Source organism: Barbus barbus (genome assembly GCF_936440315.1).
Source record: "Barbus barbus genome assembly, chromosome: 39".
Taxonomy (NCBI): Eukaryota; Metazoa; Chordata; class Actinopteri; order Cypriniformes; family Cyprinidae; genus Barbus; species Barbus barbus.
The window spans coordinates 16,991,188-17,003,992 of record NC_136717.1 but is presented as its reverse complement, the minus strand read 5'-3'; positions in this window follow the sequence as shown (position 1 = coordinate 17,003,992).

The window sequence follows — 12,805 nt, the reverse complement described above, 5'->3', positions numbered from 1 at the left end:
AAGACTAAAATCCTCAGACTTTTAGTTGACTGAAACTTGACTAGAATAAAAAGAGTATGAACGTGACTAAAACTAAAATGACAGCTTCCCACAAAGACTAGACTAAAACTAAAACAGGCCGCCAAAAACAATACTACTCAATCAAACTACAGTTGGGTTATTTTGACTAGGTTAAAAAAAAAAAACAGGTAACTAACGCAATAAAAAAAAAATGTTTTTTGAAAATTGATCTGTTTTTGGAAATAAACGTTTTCTAGAATCTACAGACATATTTGTTTAGAACTGTTTTTGCTTGTAAACTGAATATCATGGATACAAGACTCGTTTTAATGATGAATTTGCTTTTATGAACGCAGCTTTTTGCTTTACAAGATATTGTGTATAAAATACCTAACTACATAAAACTATTATTGTTAGAAATTGCAACAATATAAAAATAGAAATATAATACATTTAAAAATTTTAATTAAACAATAAATAAACAATAATATCCTGGCCAGAGGAGAAATGACCCCCCAACTGAGCCTGGTTTCTCCCAAGGTTTTTTTCTCCATTCTGTCACAGAGGGAGTTTTGGTTCCTTGCCGCTGTCGCCTCTGGCTTGCTCAGTTGGGGACACTTGATTTCTAGCGATTATCATCAATTTGATTTCACAGATACTATTTAAACTAAACTGAGCTAGACAATGACATCACTGAATTCAATAATGAAATGCCTTTAACTGAAAATTGAATGTTTAATCTTATTATTATACATTATTGACACTCTGTCCTCCAATTTGATACTTTTAAGTGCTTTGACACAATCTGTATTGTGTAAATAAAGGTGACTTGACCTGAGGGTGAGGGTGAATTATTTTTATTCCAAACGCTAAAAAAACTGAGTCATAAAGTATGTATTGGAAGCCACTAGAGGGCAGCCTTTTACAAACAACGTACACACCTCATTTAAATTCAACAGAATATTATATTGAGCTACTAAAATGATAAAATGTCAACACAGAATAAGTCCATATTATGTGAGTCTTAAGTCTACTAAACAAATGATACCTGCTCAAATATTATTTTTGCATATAAAAATGCTCTTCCAAAACCTCATTTTAATACAAACTTTGAAGTCAGTCACCTGATTACTGGGAAGTAAAATATCAGAAATTAATTATTATTCAGAAATTTGACATTGTATACATCACAATCATCTTAAAACTAGATAAAGTGACAATCACTCCATCCCTGAGAACAAATTAGGGAAAATTCACTCAAGCCATCATCTGAATGTATTTAATTTTACCGGCTACCTATAGACAACTTCATTGATATTTAGTAGATAATCACTATGGTACCCAGTTTTGCATACTAAAACCTATCTAGACAGTTTCTTCACCCTCATGAATTTCTTTATTGTTTGGCAGCTGTACATGACCTTTAGTTGTCTCTGTGTGATGACTGAACGATGATCACCAGGGCCATAATGAGGGTGAGATTTCCACTCACCAGCCACAATTAAGACTCAATAGGTTTGTTAATGTATGATTCCTCTTAATCTATGCACCCTAAGAGAGAGGGCAAACCCAATTAACTCTCTCTCGTCATCCTCTGGCACATTATCATTGTGCGTTTGTCGCTGCGCGCAGAGCAATGCCACAAGAATACAATTTAGTCACTAAATCACCCAAAGTCAGCTAATATAACCAAAGTCAGCGGGAAGATAAGATATTTCCCTGAAAATTAAATGTTAATTCATAACTTTGGTTTTGTGATAAAGTAGCATTTTCATTTAGATCTAGTTTGAGTTAATCTTACAGTTCTGTTGGTTTCAAAGGCTAAAATGGGGAAACTGATTAAAGGAAATGCATGTATTGGAGTAGCTTTGCTTTATGAATCAGTCATTGTCTGTGAATGAATTTTGTAATTGACTTTATCATAAACTTTTGTTCATTTGTTAGGATGACCAAGTGTCCTCGTTGTTCAAATAAAAGGCAATAGATTAAATAACACCTAATGAAGTGTTGTTATTGTTAATTAAAACTAACAATTCATTAATAATTGTTTTTGGTAACTGAAATGAAGCTGAAATAAAATCAAATATAAATATCAGATGAAAGACTTTAAAAAATGTAAATGTTGCTTTGGCAACTAACTGAAATAAGTACTAAAATTACTAAAAACAAAAACTGTTTAACATGTTTAAACTAAAGAAGCTTAAAATAACAAACTAAAATTGTAATTCTAAAAGCTAATGCAAAATATTAATAAATATTATAATAATACTTAAATAACACTGATCCTTAAAAATATTGAAACCTGAATTTAAGACGTATTTGAACTGCATATAAAATTTCCACCCATTTGGATTGCAGTTTTTACAAACAAACTAATAAACTTTCAGTCATAAATAAAAGAAATGGGTAAGATTTCTGAAATGGTACTAATAAACTGAATGTATTTTAAATATACAGTAACTAAGTTTATATATTTATCATCAATAAATCCAGGCTTAATTCTCATGTTATCTAACTGAATAATGCTTATTCCACCGCTAGCCATATTTCAAACATTTGTAATGCTGATTCTAAGCAAATTACATAAATCCATTTTGAAAATGTGATGTAGATAAAATTAAATACGTGGAAATGTTAATAAACTATGCATTTTTTTTTGATGTGGCAAAAAACATTCAACTTTATCATGGTGTTTTTTTTTTAAGGTCACTGAACCAATCAGTTTTGAATAGATTTAAAGATTAGAATGGATGAAATCATTTTAAAAATTACACTTCACTGGAGTCGCAGAGTTGAGAGAATTCTTATGTTCAGATGGTTAAATAAACTAGTAGCTGTAAATAGAGCTTATTACCTGGAGTTAAGAACCTTTCACCACTGTTGTTGGTGTTTTCTAAATTAACCTCTGACACTGACATTACACATGACCTTCTTAAAGCCCAACGGACTGGAAGATTGTAAGCTAGAGTGGGAATTTTAAGAGTCAGGCAGTAAGTTGCAGGATCAGTATATGCAGGATCAGTACATGCAACTCCCGCTTGTCCACTGGAGCCAATTAAACTGGGTCAATAGAAACTGATGAGACCCTCTGCACGGGGCACAGGTGTGCCAGTTCATACTATACCCATCATCTCATTAAAAAAAACCCCAAACCTTTCAGCCTGTCTGTTTCTGAGCGCAGTCACAGGTCCCAGTGGAGCCTCAGGTGGGTTTGGAGGGATTGGATTGACTTTGATCATGGTTTTAAGTCCTGGAGATGTTTTAAATTTAGAAGGGCGAGAGATGGTATTTCTGCATGGATCTGTATATCGCACGTTATAATTTAATCATGTTAGCTTAATGCAAATACACCTTCAGCGTACTATCAAAACCTCTTGGAAATAATGGATTAAGGAAAACTTGATACTATAAAAAGTAGCTACTGTGGTGCTGATATGCTACAGTGATGGAATGAGATGGCAGGATTCAAGGTCCAATGAAATAGGCCAATGCCGTGGGCATGAGCACTACACTGTAGAAAAAAAAAAAAAAGTAGAGCCAACTTAAAATTTTAAAGCAACCAGCTTTTTGCAGATTTTTGAGTTCTGTCAACTTATTTTTGTAGGATATTCTCAACTTTTTGTTGTATAAACTTAAAACAACAAGTTGAGAACTCAAAATTTTAAGGCTACAAACTTCAGCAGATTTAAGTTAGCTCAACTTTTGTTTTTTTTTACAGTGTAACCATATTCGGGCACCATGGTTTTTACATGGTTCTCTAAAGCAGGGTTTCCCAAACTGCGGCAGTAAATGGCAGTGAAATAATGCACATGACAATGACAACATGACGGTCGTCCACATAACATTCATATAACACACATTTATACTATCAATAACATTCTTTTAGCCATTATGAAATAATTCATAATTCAAAAGAAGCCTACTCGGAGAATATCTGATTTCAGACGTATCCTGTGAATGTTAGCACCATTTGTTGAATGCTTTTGGTATCTGATGGAGCGTTTGGCCTCGGAAACAGTGACACTTGAAGTCAGACTTAACAAGCATATTACCAATGTCACGTTTACAGAGACTTACAATTTTCCTTGCACTCTAAAACATGTCGGCGACTGGAGAAAGAGGGTGACCTGACAGTGATGAAGGGCTTGCATTCACGAAGCCTCCTAGTGATGCATCAATCAGATGCCAGGACTAACTCTCAGTTATGAGTCTCTCAGGTATGTTAGTGCACAGCGAGTTTGTGGTTTGCATTTTTAAATCATTTAGAATGAGATTTATGGGATATCGGATGTCCAGCATTTTTGGGAATTTTAGTTCATTTATATTATATACACTATAGTGTGATTCAGAGCTTTTCTTTTGAAAAAGGAGGCTGTGATTCATTCGTAATTTTTATGGTGACTGTAATAATCTCAGTTCACAGTAACACACCCAAGCTTAGTTCCTGTTCCTGCCCTGCTGGCATTACACACACGCTCCCATCCATCAAATCCAGCCCAAGCAATGGGGCTCATCAAATGTGACGATGATGAATGTTCCATACACAGTCTTCTTTAGCAATAGCACCCATACATCGCCTGTCCCTCTGAATTACAGTCCACTGGTATTTTTAGGTAAGGGTTTCTTCCTATGAGGTCAGAGCACTTTAATTTGCCGCACTGACATGCTCGTTCGTCAACCTCATGGAGGTTTTATTGGACAGTGACAGCGGCCGGATTGCTGTTGACAGGTCTGTGATGTCCTAGCAACATTGTGTTTTAGCACATGGTGTTCTGTGACCCGTGGACCTGCTTCCTTGTAAAAAGGTTTTATTCCCTTGATTACTGTCTTTTCCTATTGCTTTGGCAATGAAATAACATGTTGAGACATCTGTTTAAGATACCTCGGGATGAATAAATCATGATCCAAATGGACCAGTCACTTTTTAAGAGTTGCTGTGATAAACTTTTGAGCAGTTTACACTGAGATATACATGAGAATTTGTGTTTTCATGAATCTTTGAATTTGGAAAAGAAAATAAATTGTATGTTTTTGTATGATCTGCTTACACCCCACTGAGAGTTAGATTTAGGTGGATTTAAAAAAAAAGAAGAAGAATTGTTTACATACAAAAAAAAACATTGTACAAATTAATTCATTCACTCTAATTAACTGCCAAGTTGAGGAGCACATAGTCCATAAAGCCTTTGTTAATTAAACAGTTGTGCTTCATTGACCAAGGTATTCCTGTATGACAGTTTGTTGATATGAAAGCACATCATACTTTTTAATAAAGTTTTAATAATATTCATTGTAATTCTATTGGGAAGTCAGTTCATACCACACCACAACTAAAACTAGAACAATGCAGGAACCATATTGGACTCACTTTTAGTGCTATTTGTTTTCCAGCTAATGAACAAAAACATTGACAGCCAATCATAATCCACCCAATTGCAAAGAGCTTGAGAATTTTAAGCAGCAGACTGCAACTACAGTGCACAGTTATTTTGTAAAAAATGTTATGCATTGGTGTCGTTCTCGGTGTGAATGGGGCTCAGAAACGCCATAGAAAACACCATTTGGTAGTAGTTTCATACATAAATGCTGGAACCTTTTGACCGTTTTGTAGCCTATATTAAATGTGATTATACATTAGTTCCATTGCATTGCTTGTGAATGTTTTTCTATAAAATCACTTATTAGACGGACGTATTTAAACAGTTTTTAGACCTTGAAAAGTGTTACAAACGTGCAAAGGGCAATGAAATGGAAAAGCAGCGTCTTGAGACACATTTTGTTTTAAACTGTCAATTTGATCTTAAAAACATGGTGTTCTTGAGCGAGGTGCTGAAAGGAAGATAGAAGCGACGCAACTATTAAGGGAAGGGAAGTGGTATGTGGCCAAGTATGGTGACCCATACTCAGAATTTGTGCTCTGCATTTAACCCATCCAAGTGTACACACAGTAGTGAACATACACCCGGAGCAGTGTATTAAAGACGTCTAGTGCATGTTTATACTACTTGCATTCTGTGTGAATGGCTCCAAAAGCATTAAGGTTTTTATTCAAGCAAAAGATTTAATTTTTAACTAAAACACTGCTAGATGTGATATGCATATTTCATTTCCGTATCCATTCAGCGTTCGAAGGGGCATAACATTGCACTTCTTTGGTTTATTGACTTTCATTGACACACCTGAGAAATTCACTCGTGCAAATTTTACTGTATTTTACAGAGTTCAAGTTTGGTGAACTTTGACCTACGAATTTATCAAATATTGATATATTGAATTTGAGAGTCCATAGAAATTTTGCATGCTCATAGTCATCAAACTGAACTTCCATCTCTAAAGGTAAAATATATGAAATATTAAATGGAACAGGAGATAAAATGCATGTACCTTATCCCTAACAGCTTATGCGGTCGCAGCGACCTGGAAAATTAGATTTCATTATCTGTAACCAAAACCAAAAATGGCTATTTTGGCTATTAAGTGCATGATGCAGGAAAACGAACAATGGAAAAAGCTTGATATGATCAGACAACAGATTATATTTCCCATTACTTAAACTGTGGTGTTTGCCATTTCCCAAATGAGAGAACAGAGCTCCATTAAATTTCACTCTCAACAGATTAATGCAAATCAATTGCTTCATTCATGACAGACAGACTGTCCCCTCGGTTTCCCACATGTCATTAGTAATACCCTAACAAATGAAATTATCTGTTGCAAATTACAGTAAATTGAACAAGCTAAAACAGTGAGCATCCCTCTTGATGTCACAAGTGCACCGTCCCTCCATCCCTGCACATTTTGTTTTTGTACGTCCTGAGGCAAAAATAGAATGTTTCCCATTAGCAAAGTGCCCTCTTGACTCATAGCGTGGATGTGACGTCCATGTTGTCATATACTTTCATTGCTTTACCTTTTAAGCCTCCCCCTCGGGATTCTTCAGTGCTTTTTGCTTGCTCTGATGTGTTTGTGTGTCTTCAGTATGACAGGCTCAATAACGTTTGATCTCAGACGAGATGTTCTTTCCCCGAAGAGCCTCATCCAGCCAACACCTCACTGTACCAAGGTGAACCCACCCTTCACCTGAGAAAACTCCATTGAATTATGCATGGGGGTACTGAGGCACCGTGGTAAAGAGGTGGAGATGGAGGATGCATGACTTCACCGAGAGAAGCTTTCAGAGGAGAAAGCTGAAACCCACCAGGGGCTGAGAGGAGACAGAACGGGTGAGGTTCAATATCACAGCCAGGGCTGCGATCAAACTTCATGATCCAATTACTTTTTCCTTCGAACCATGAGAGGGTAAGTCGAGAGCTAGCGCAGTCCATCACAGTGCTCGATCGGCGTAAATGGTCAGTGTCGCCTTCACCGTGGGGTTCTGCTTTTCCGCTCCATTGGCTAATGGCTCGCTGTAGAAGCCCGAGCATGTCCTTACAACCGACAGGTACAGATATCAGCAGGGACAGGCCTCAGTAAACCTACCTGACAGACAACTGCAGCCGAGGAGTGGAATAAATGCTTCTGAATTTGGCAGGAAAAGGAGAAGCTGCAAAAAGAAATAATTTTCACTCAAGTGATTTGTAAGTGGGCATACAAAGACAGCAAAAGCTTGTATTGAAAGCTGTCAGAGGTCAGAGTCGATACGTTTACATGTGCTAATTTTTGTCTGTTGGAATGAATCCAATCTGTTTTCAAATTCTGAAAGGTTTACATGAGCCCTAAATGTTTCAATCCAGTTCACATATTCATTTACATTTGCATATGTATTCCAAACAAAACTTGATGAGTGCTACCATGCGTATTATTGTTGCTATTTATTTGCTTTTTAGCAAATATAGGTAAATATCCAGTCTCATTTACTGACCAGTTGGTAAGATATGACACACAAATAAACATACACAAGTTTGAATGACATAAAATGTATCTAACATGTGCTGATCTGACTATTTCAGATCTAAAACACCCCTTTCAGTTTAAATTTAACTCCGATTAAGCTTAGTCAGATCAATTTAAGCATTTACATGTAGGCTATTCAGTCGGATTTAGCCATCAATCCAATTATAAACTGTGCATGTAAATGTAGCTAATGTTGATTAACTGCATGAAAAATAAATTAAGAATAATAGTGTTCTCTCAATTAACTGCCGGTTTCACAGACAAGGCTTAAACCTAATCCCAGACTAAAATGTAAATCTGAGCTGTGTCAACTGAAAGAAACTTGCACTGACTGATCTTAAAATATATCAGTGCCTTTGTTTTGTCTCAAGATGCACACCAGTAATGTTTTTTTCTAAGGCACGTTTATAAAACTACTTAAATGTCCTAACTGACCTATTGCCTAATCCTGGCTTAACCTAAAACCTCTCTATGAAACCAGGTCTAAGGGTTATAAATCTGTGATTTATTTAAAGTTAGGATTTTTTTTCCTTTCCATTTAAACCTGAAAAAAAGGATACTGCAAAATGTCATAAGATCAAATAAAAGATTCAGCATTTTTTAACTCGCTAATCTAATGAGTGAATGTGTGACATTGATCATCCTTTGTACAGATGCTCAGATGTTCATGCTTCCATTGAAGCTCAAGAAAATTGAAAATGGTTGTATTAAATGTCTTTTGGTCCTCACTGTACATCAAATCCCATGAACCTCTTCTTTACACAGAGCAGACAAGCTCTTTAGTTTGACAGCCATCCTCAGGAACAGCACGACACAGCCTGTCCGGGCCAAAACCCATTACTTCCTGCTAACCTTTCTCCAGCCTTCAGAACCGCATCTCCCTCTGTACCCCATCTGTTTTGTTGGATAGCAAAACCTCTTAACACCTCAGTCACCATTTTCTGGCTCCGTTCCTGTAACAGCCAGAGGAACTGGAAGTGGACTGGCCTAAAATGCTCATATATGAGCATCGCTATCCAGTAGAAGTGTAGTCACATTAGCAAAATGTCAACGATTTCTGTTGGTCAATTTGGCAAATTCACTTGACAAACTTGAAAATGAGTGAAATCTCTGTGAGAACATTATCATCCTCACGCAGAACTCCCAAACATGCAGATTGCAATTGGAATGACACGATTTCGCCCTAAAAATTTTACCAAACAACAGCAAATGTAACCAAGTCCTTTATGGGACAAAAAAGAGGTACAGTTAAGATTTCACAACTATTTTATAGTTTGTGATTATAAAAATGACAAAACTATCGTCTGAATCAGTAGCCTATCTAATTTTATTGAAGAATGTGGAATTAAGTCCACACAAGCTTAAAATAAAATATAATAGAATAAGATAAATGTTTATAATAAATACATATACTATAAAATATTAAATAAATATATCAATCTGGCCTTTTCTCAGTGTTTTGTCATTGCTTTTTTCCTGCCTGTGTAAAGCCCATCGATCACGACATGTAAATGCACTTTGAGTGTCTGAAGTCTGATCTTTATATGGAGCAGCACTTGAATTTAAAAGGTTACAGAGCATCTTGCCCTGTTTTGCTTCGACCCTCCTGTTCATCCTTCTGGTCTTCCATTATCTCCTAATCTCTCTCCTGCAGATCTTATAAAACATGCATCACTTCCTCTGCGTTTTATTGCAGTCTTTCAGGGCCATACATCTAATGGTAAAGGCATTAGGAATCGTTAAAGCAGCACTGTGGATCTATATGCATATGTCTGTGCTAGTGTTTTAAGAATAAAATGCAAGTATGTGTCTTAAGGTTGTGCAAGTGAAGTTCAGAATATTAGACAAAGTGCATGGCTGTGTTATGAGCATTCGCATATGTCTCTATAATGCCCCGTTTTGTATTTTCAACTGCACGAAACCAAGGAAGCAGAATATCCTAATGAAATTACTTGAGATGAAATGTGTCCAGACTCTGAAAGTTTCTTCCTGCCACAGCCTTACATTAAAACAAATAACCTTGTTTTGGTCCTTACTGCTAATTTACCGTAGTATTTATCTTTTTCTTTACCTTTTTCTCTAGCTAAATGTTTGCTGAGGATAGTAAAAGCCAAAAGGAAGACTGTTGAAAATACAAAATGCGTTGTTTTACAATTGACTCAGGTGTCAGTGCTGATTTAGTTTGTCCATCTGTCAATACCGATGCCTAACCTGAACCGATGATTCAGCTGAATCCTAATGGCTGCCTATCCTTCAGCTCTTAGTAGTGGTAATGATTTGAGACTAGTCATTTAAAGCAAATCTCAGCCCAAATCTGGATGGAAATTAAAATCTTTAGTCAGAAGGTCAGGAGCTTAACGGTCGGCACACAGCTTAAAAGTGCCTCATAAAGTTAGATGAACTCTTTAGTCAGAGCTGATTATCTCTGCTTGAAGTCTGAAAAGTAGGAAGAATCTTTTATCGGTCTGATTGTGTGTCCCATTAATAAAAATGTATTATTTTGATCAGAAAGTCAGCAGTATGTGACCTTTTAGATGTGATCTCATTGACTCTTTCAAATAAAGAATCATTAAATATTTATTTGTAATCAGTTTGTGGTAAAAGCTTTTGATTGCTCATTATAAATGGGTCACATAAAAGGTCGTATGACACCAAATGTCAGCATTTAGCATATCAATTCGATATGTTGAATAAATCAGGTTAGAAAAGTAACAAAACCGTCCCTGACCACAATCTTTATTAAAAACAAAGCTATTAAAACTATTCATATAGAAATGTAGTTAAAACACAAAATAATAAATATTAAGTAATCAGAAAGTGCAACTAAAGACCTAAATGGCCAAATGCCACAGTTATTTAGCATGTAAATTTAGTATGTTGAATAAAATAGACTGGGAAAGTAACAATTAAACCAATCCCTCATAATGTGATAAATAAAATAAAATAAAACCGTAAACACACAAAATAATAGAATAAACATTAACTAAACAGAAAATATATTAAAACACATGGCCATAACTGACAACTAATATAAGATGAAACATAATTTCATTAAAATAATAAAATGTGATGCACCTTTTTATCCCTTTCACTGTAAACTTAAACTTTTTTTTTTTTTTTAAAGGGGAAAGACATGGCCTAATGGTTAGAGAGTCAGACTTGTAACCTGAAGGTTGTGGGTTTGAGTCTCATGTCTGGCAGGGATTGTAAGTGGGGGGAGTGAATGTCCAGCACTCTCTCCATCCTCAATACCCCGACTGAGGAGAGACCCCTTGAGCAAGGCACCGAACCCCCAACTGCTCCCCGGGTGCTGCAGTATAAATGGCTGCCTACTGCTCCGTGTGTGTGCGTGCACTTGGATGGGTTAAATGCAGAGCACAATTTCCAAGTTGGGATGCCACACGTCACGTCCTTTCCTTCCTTTCCTTTCCATTTCACATCCAAATAAATTTGCATGGTAAGGTAACTTATAGAGGGATTATAAATTCAAATATAAAAAAATAAAATAAAAAAAGTAGTTTTTGTTTCTAGTTAAACTTAAAACTTTTGTAGACAATGTATTTATCCTCACCATAGTGGAATTGTGAAATAAAGTAGCACTCAAAAGCTTAAAGGCCTTTACTTCTTTAAAGTAGATTGCGAACTGACATTCCGAAAGTCTCTGTGTGTGTGTGTGTGTGTGTGTGATGAACAAGTGTGGCTCTACTAAAAAACAAATCATGAACCCAAACAAATTGTCCACATCAGATAGTAGAAAGCAATTTATTCAGCCCAGCTGAGTGAGCTGCTGTAAGTCAGACTAATGGGTGTCTGTAGACGCTCTCTAGAAGGTAAAGTCAGGCTGTGGCCCTGATAAGGGTGGCCTAATGAATATGTGATGCTACCAACATCAGCGCTCTAAACGGACATCTTGGAAGTGATGGAATGCTATATGATTGGATCGGATAGATTAACGGATGGAGCCGCGTTCCCCGAAATATGATTTTCCCTCGGAAATCCCAGACTAGGGCCGCTCATTGAAACCGAGCTCAGGAGTGCAATGAAAGATGGAAGGGAGGGAGGAAGCTTGCAGTAATACTTTGAAACGGGACATAAACCACATTGACCTTGGCTCAGAAGGGATTTTATGTGGCAATTCAAAGCATGTTTTTTCATTTTATTTTCTGGCAAAAATGTGATATGGAAACAAATCTGGAAGCATAATATTGTATAATGTCATGCAGTTTGTGTCGACTTAGAAAACAATAGGATGTGATCTGATGGGAATGTGCTAACATTGATGTCATCTTATACCACTTAACACCTGCGTATGAGCTTCTGACAGGCAGACAGGCATCCGAAATGCCTCATCGCCCAGGGAAATATTGAATTCATCATGTCTCGTCTCGCTATTGCTTGCTTCGCATTTTAACACTTCAAGTCAAGTTATCTGGCATTATTAGGCTTCATGCTTCATTTGAAGCGAGTCCCATCACAACTTTATTGTCATAGGATCAGGAAATTCATTGTAGGAAGAAAAATCACAATTTCAGTCAGAGAAGTTGCACTGCTAACTCAAATTAGCCATTTCCTTGAAATTCATAATAAAAAAAAGAAAATTCATAAATTAATGAATGAAAAATCAACAACAAATATAAATAAATGTATACAAAAAAATAAACAGAAAATTTACAAATATAAATGAATAAACACATAATTTACAAATATAAATAAACTAAATATATATTGGATTCAATAATAAATAAACCTATAGAAATAAATCAAATTAAATAAACAAAAGGAAAGAATAATGTACAAATATAAATAATTAAATAAATACAGAACAAATATAAATAAATAAAAACAAAATACAATATAAATAAAGTACAAATAAACAAACTAAGATGTACAAATATAATTGAATGAACAATTT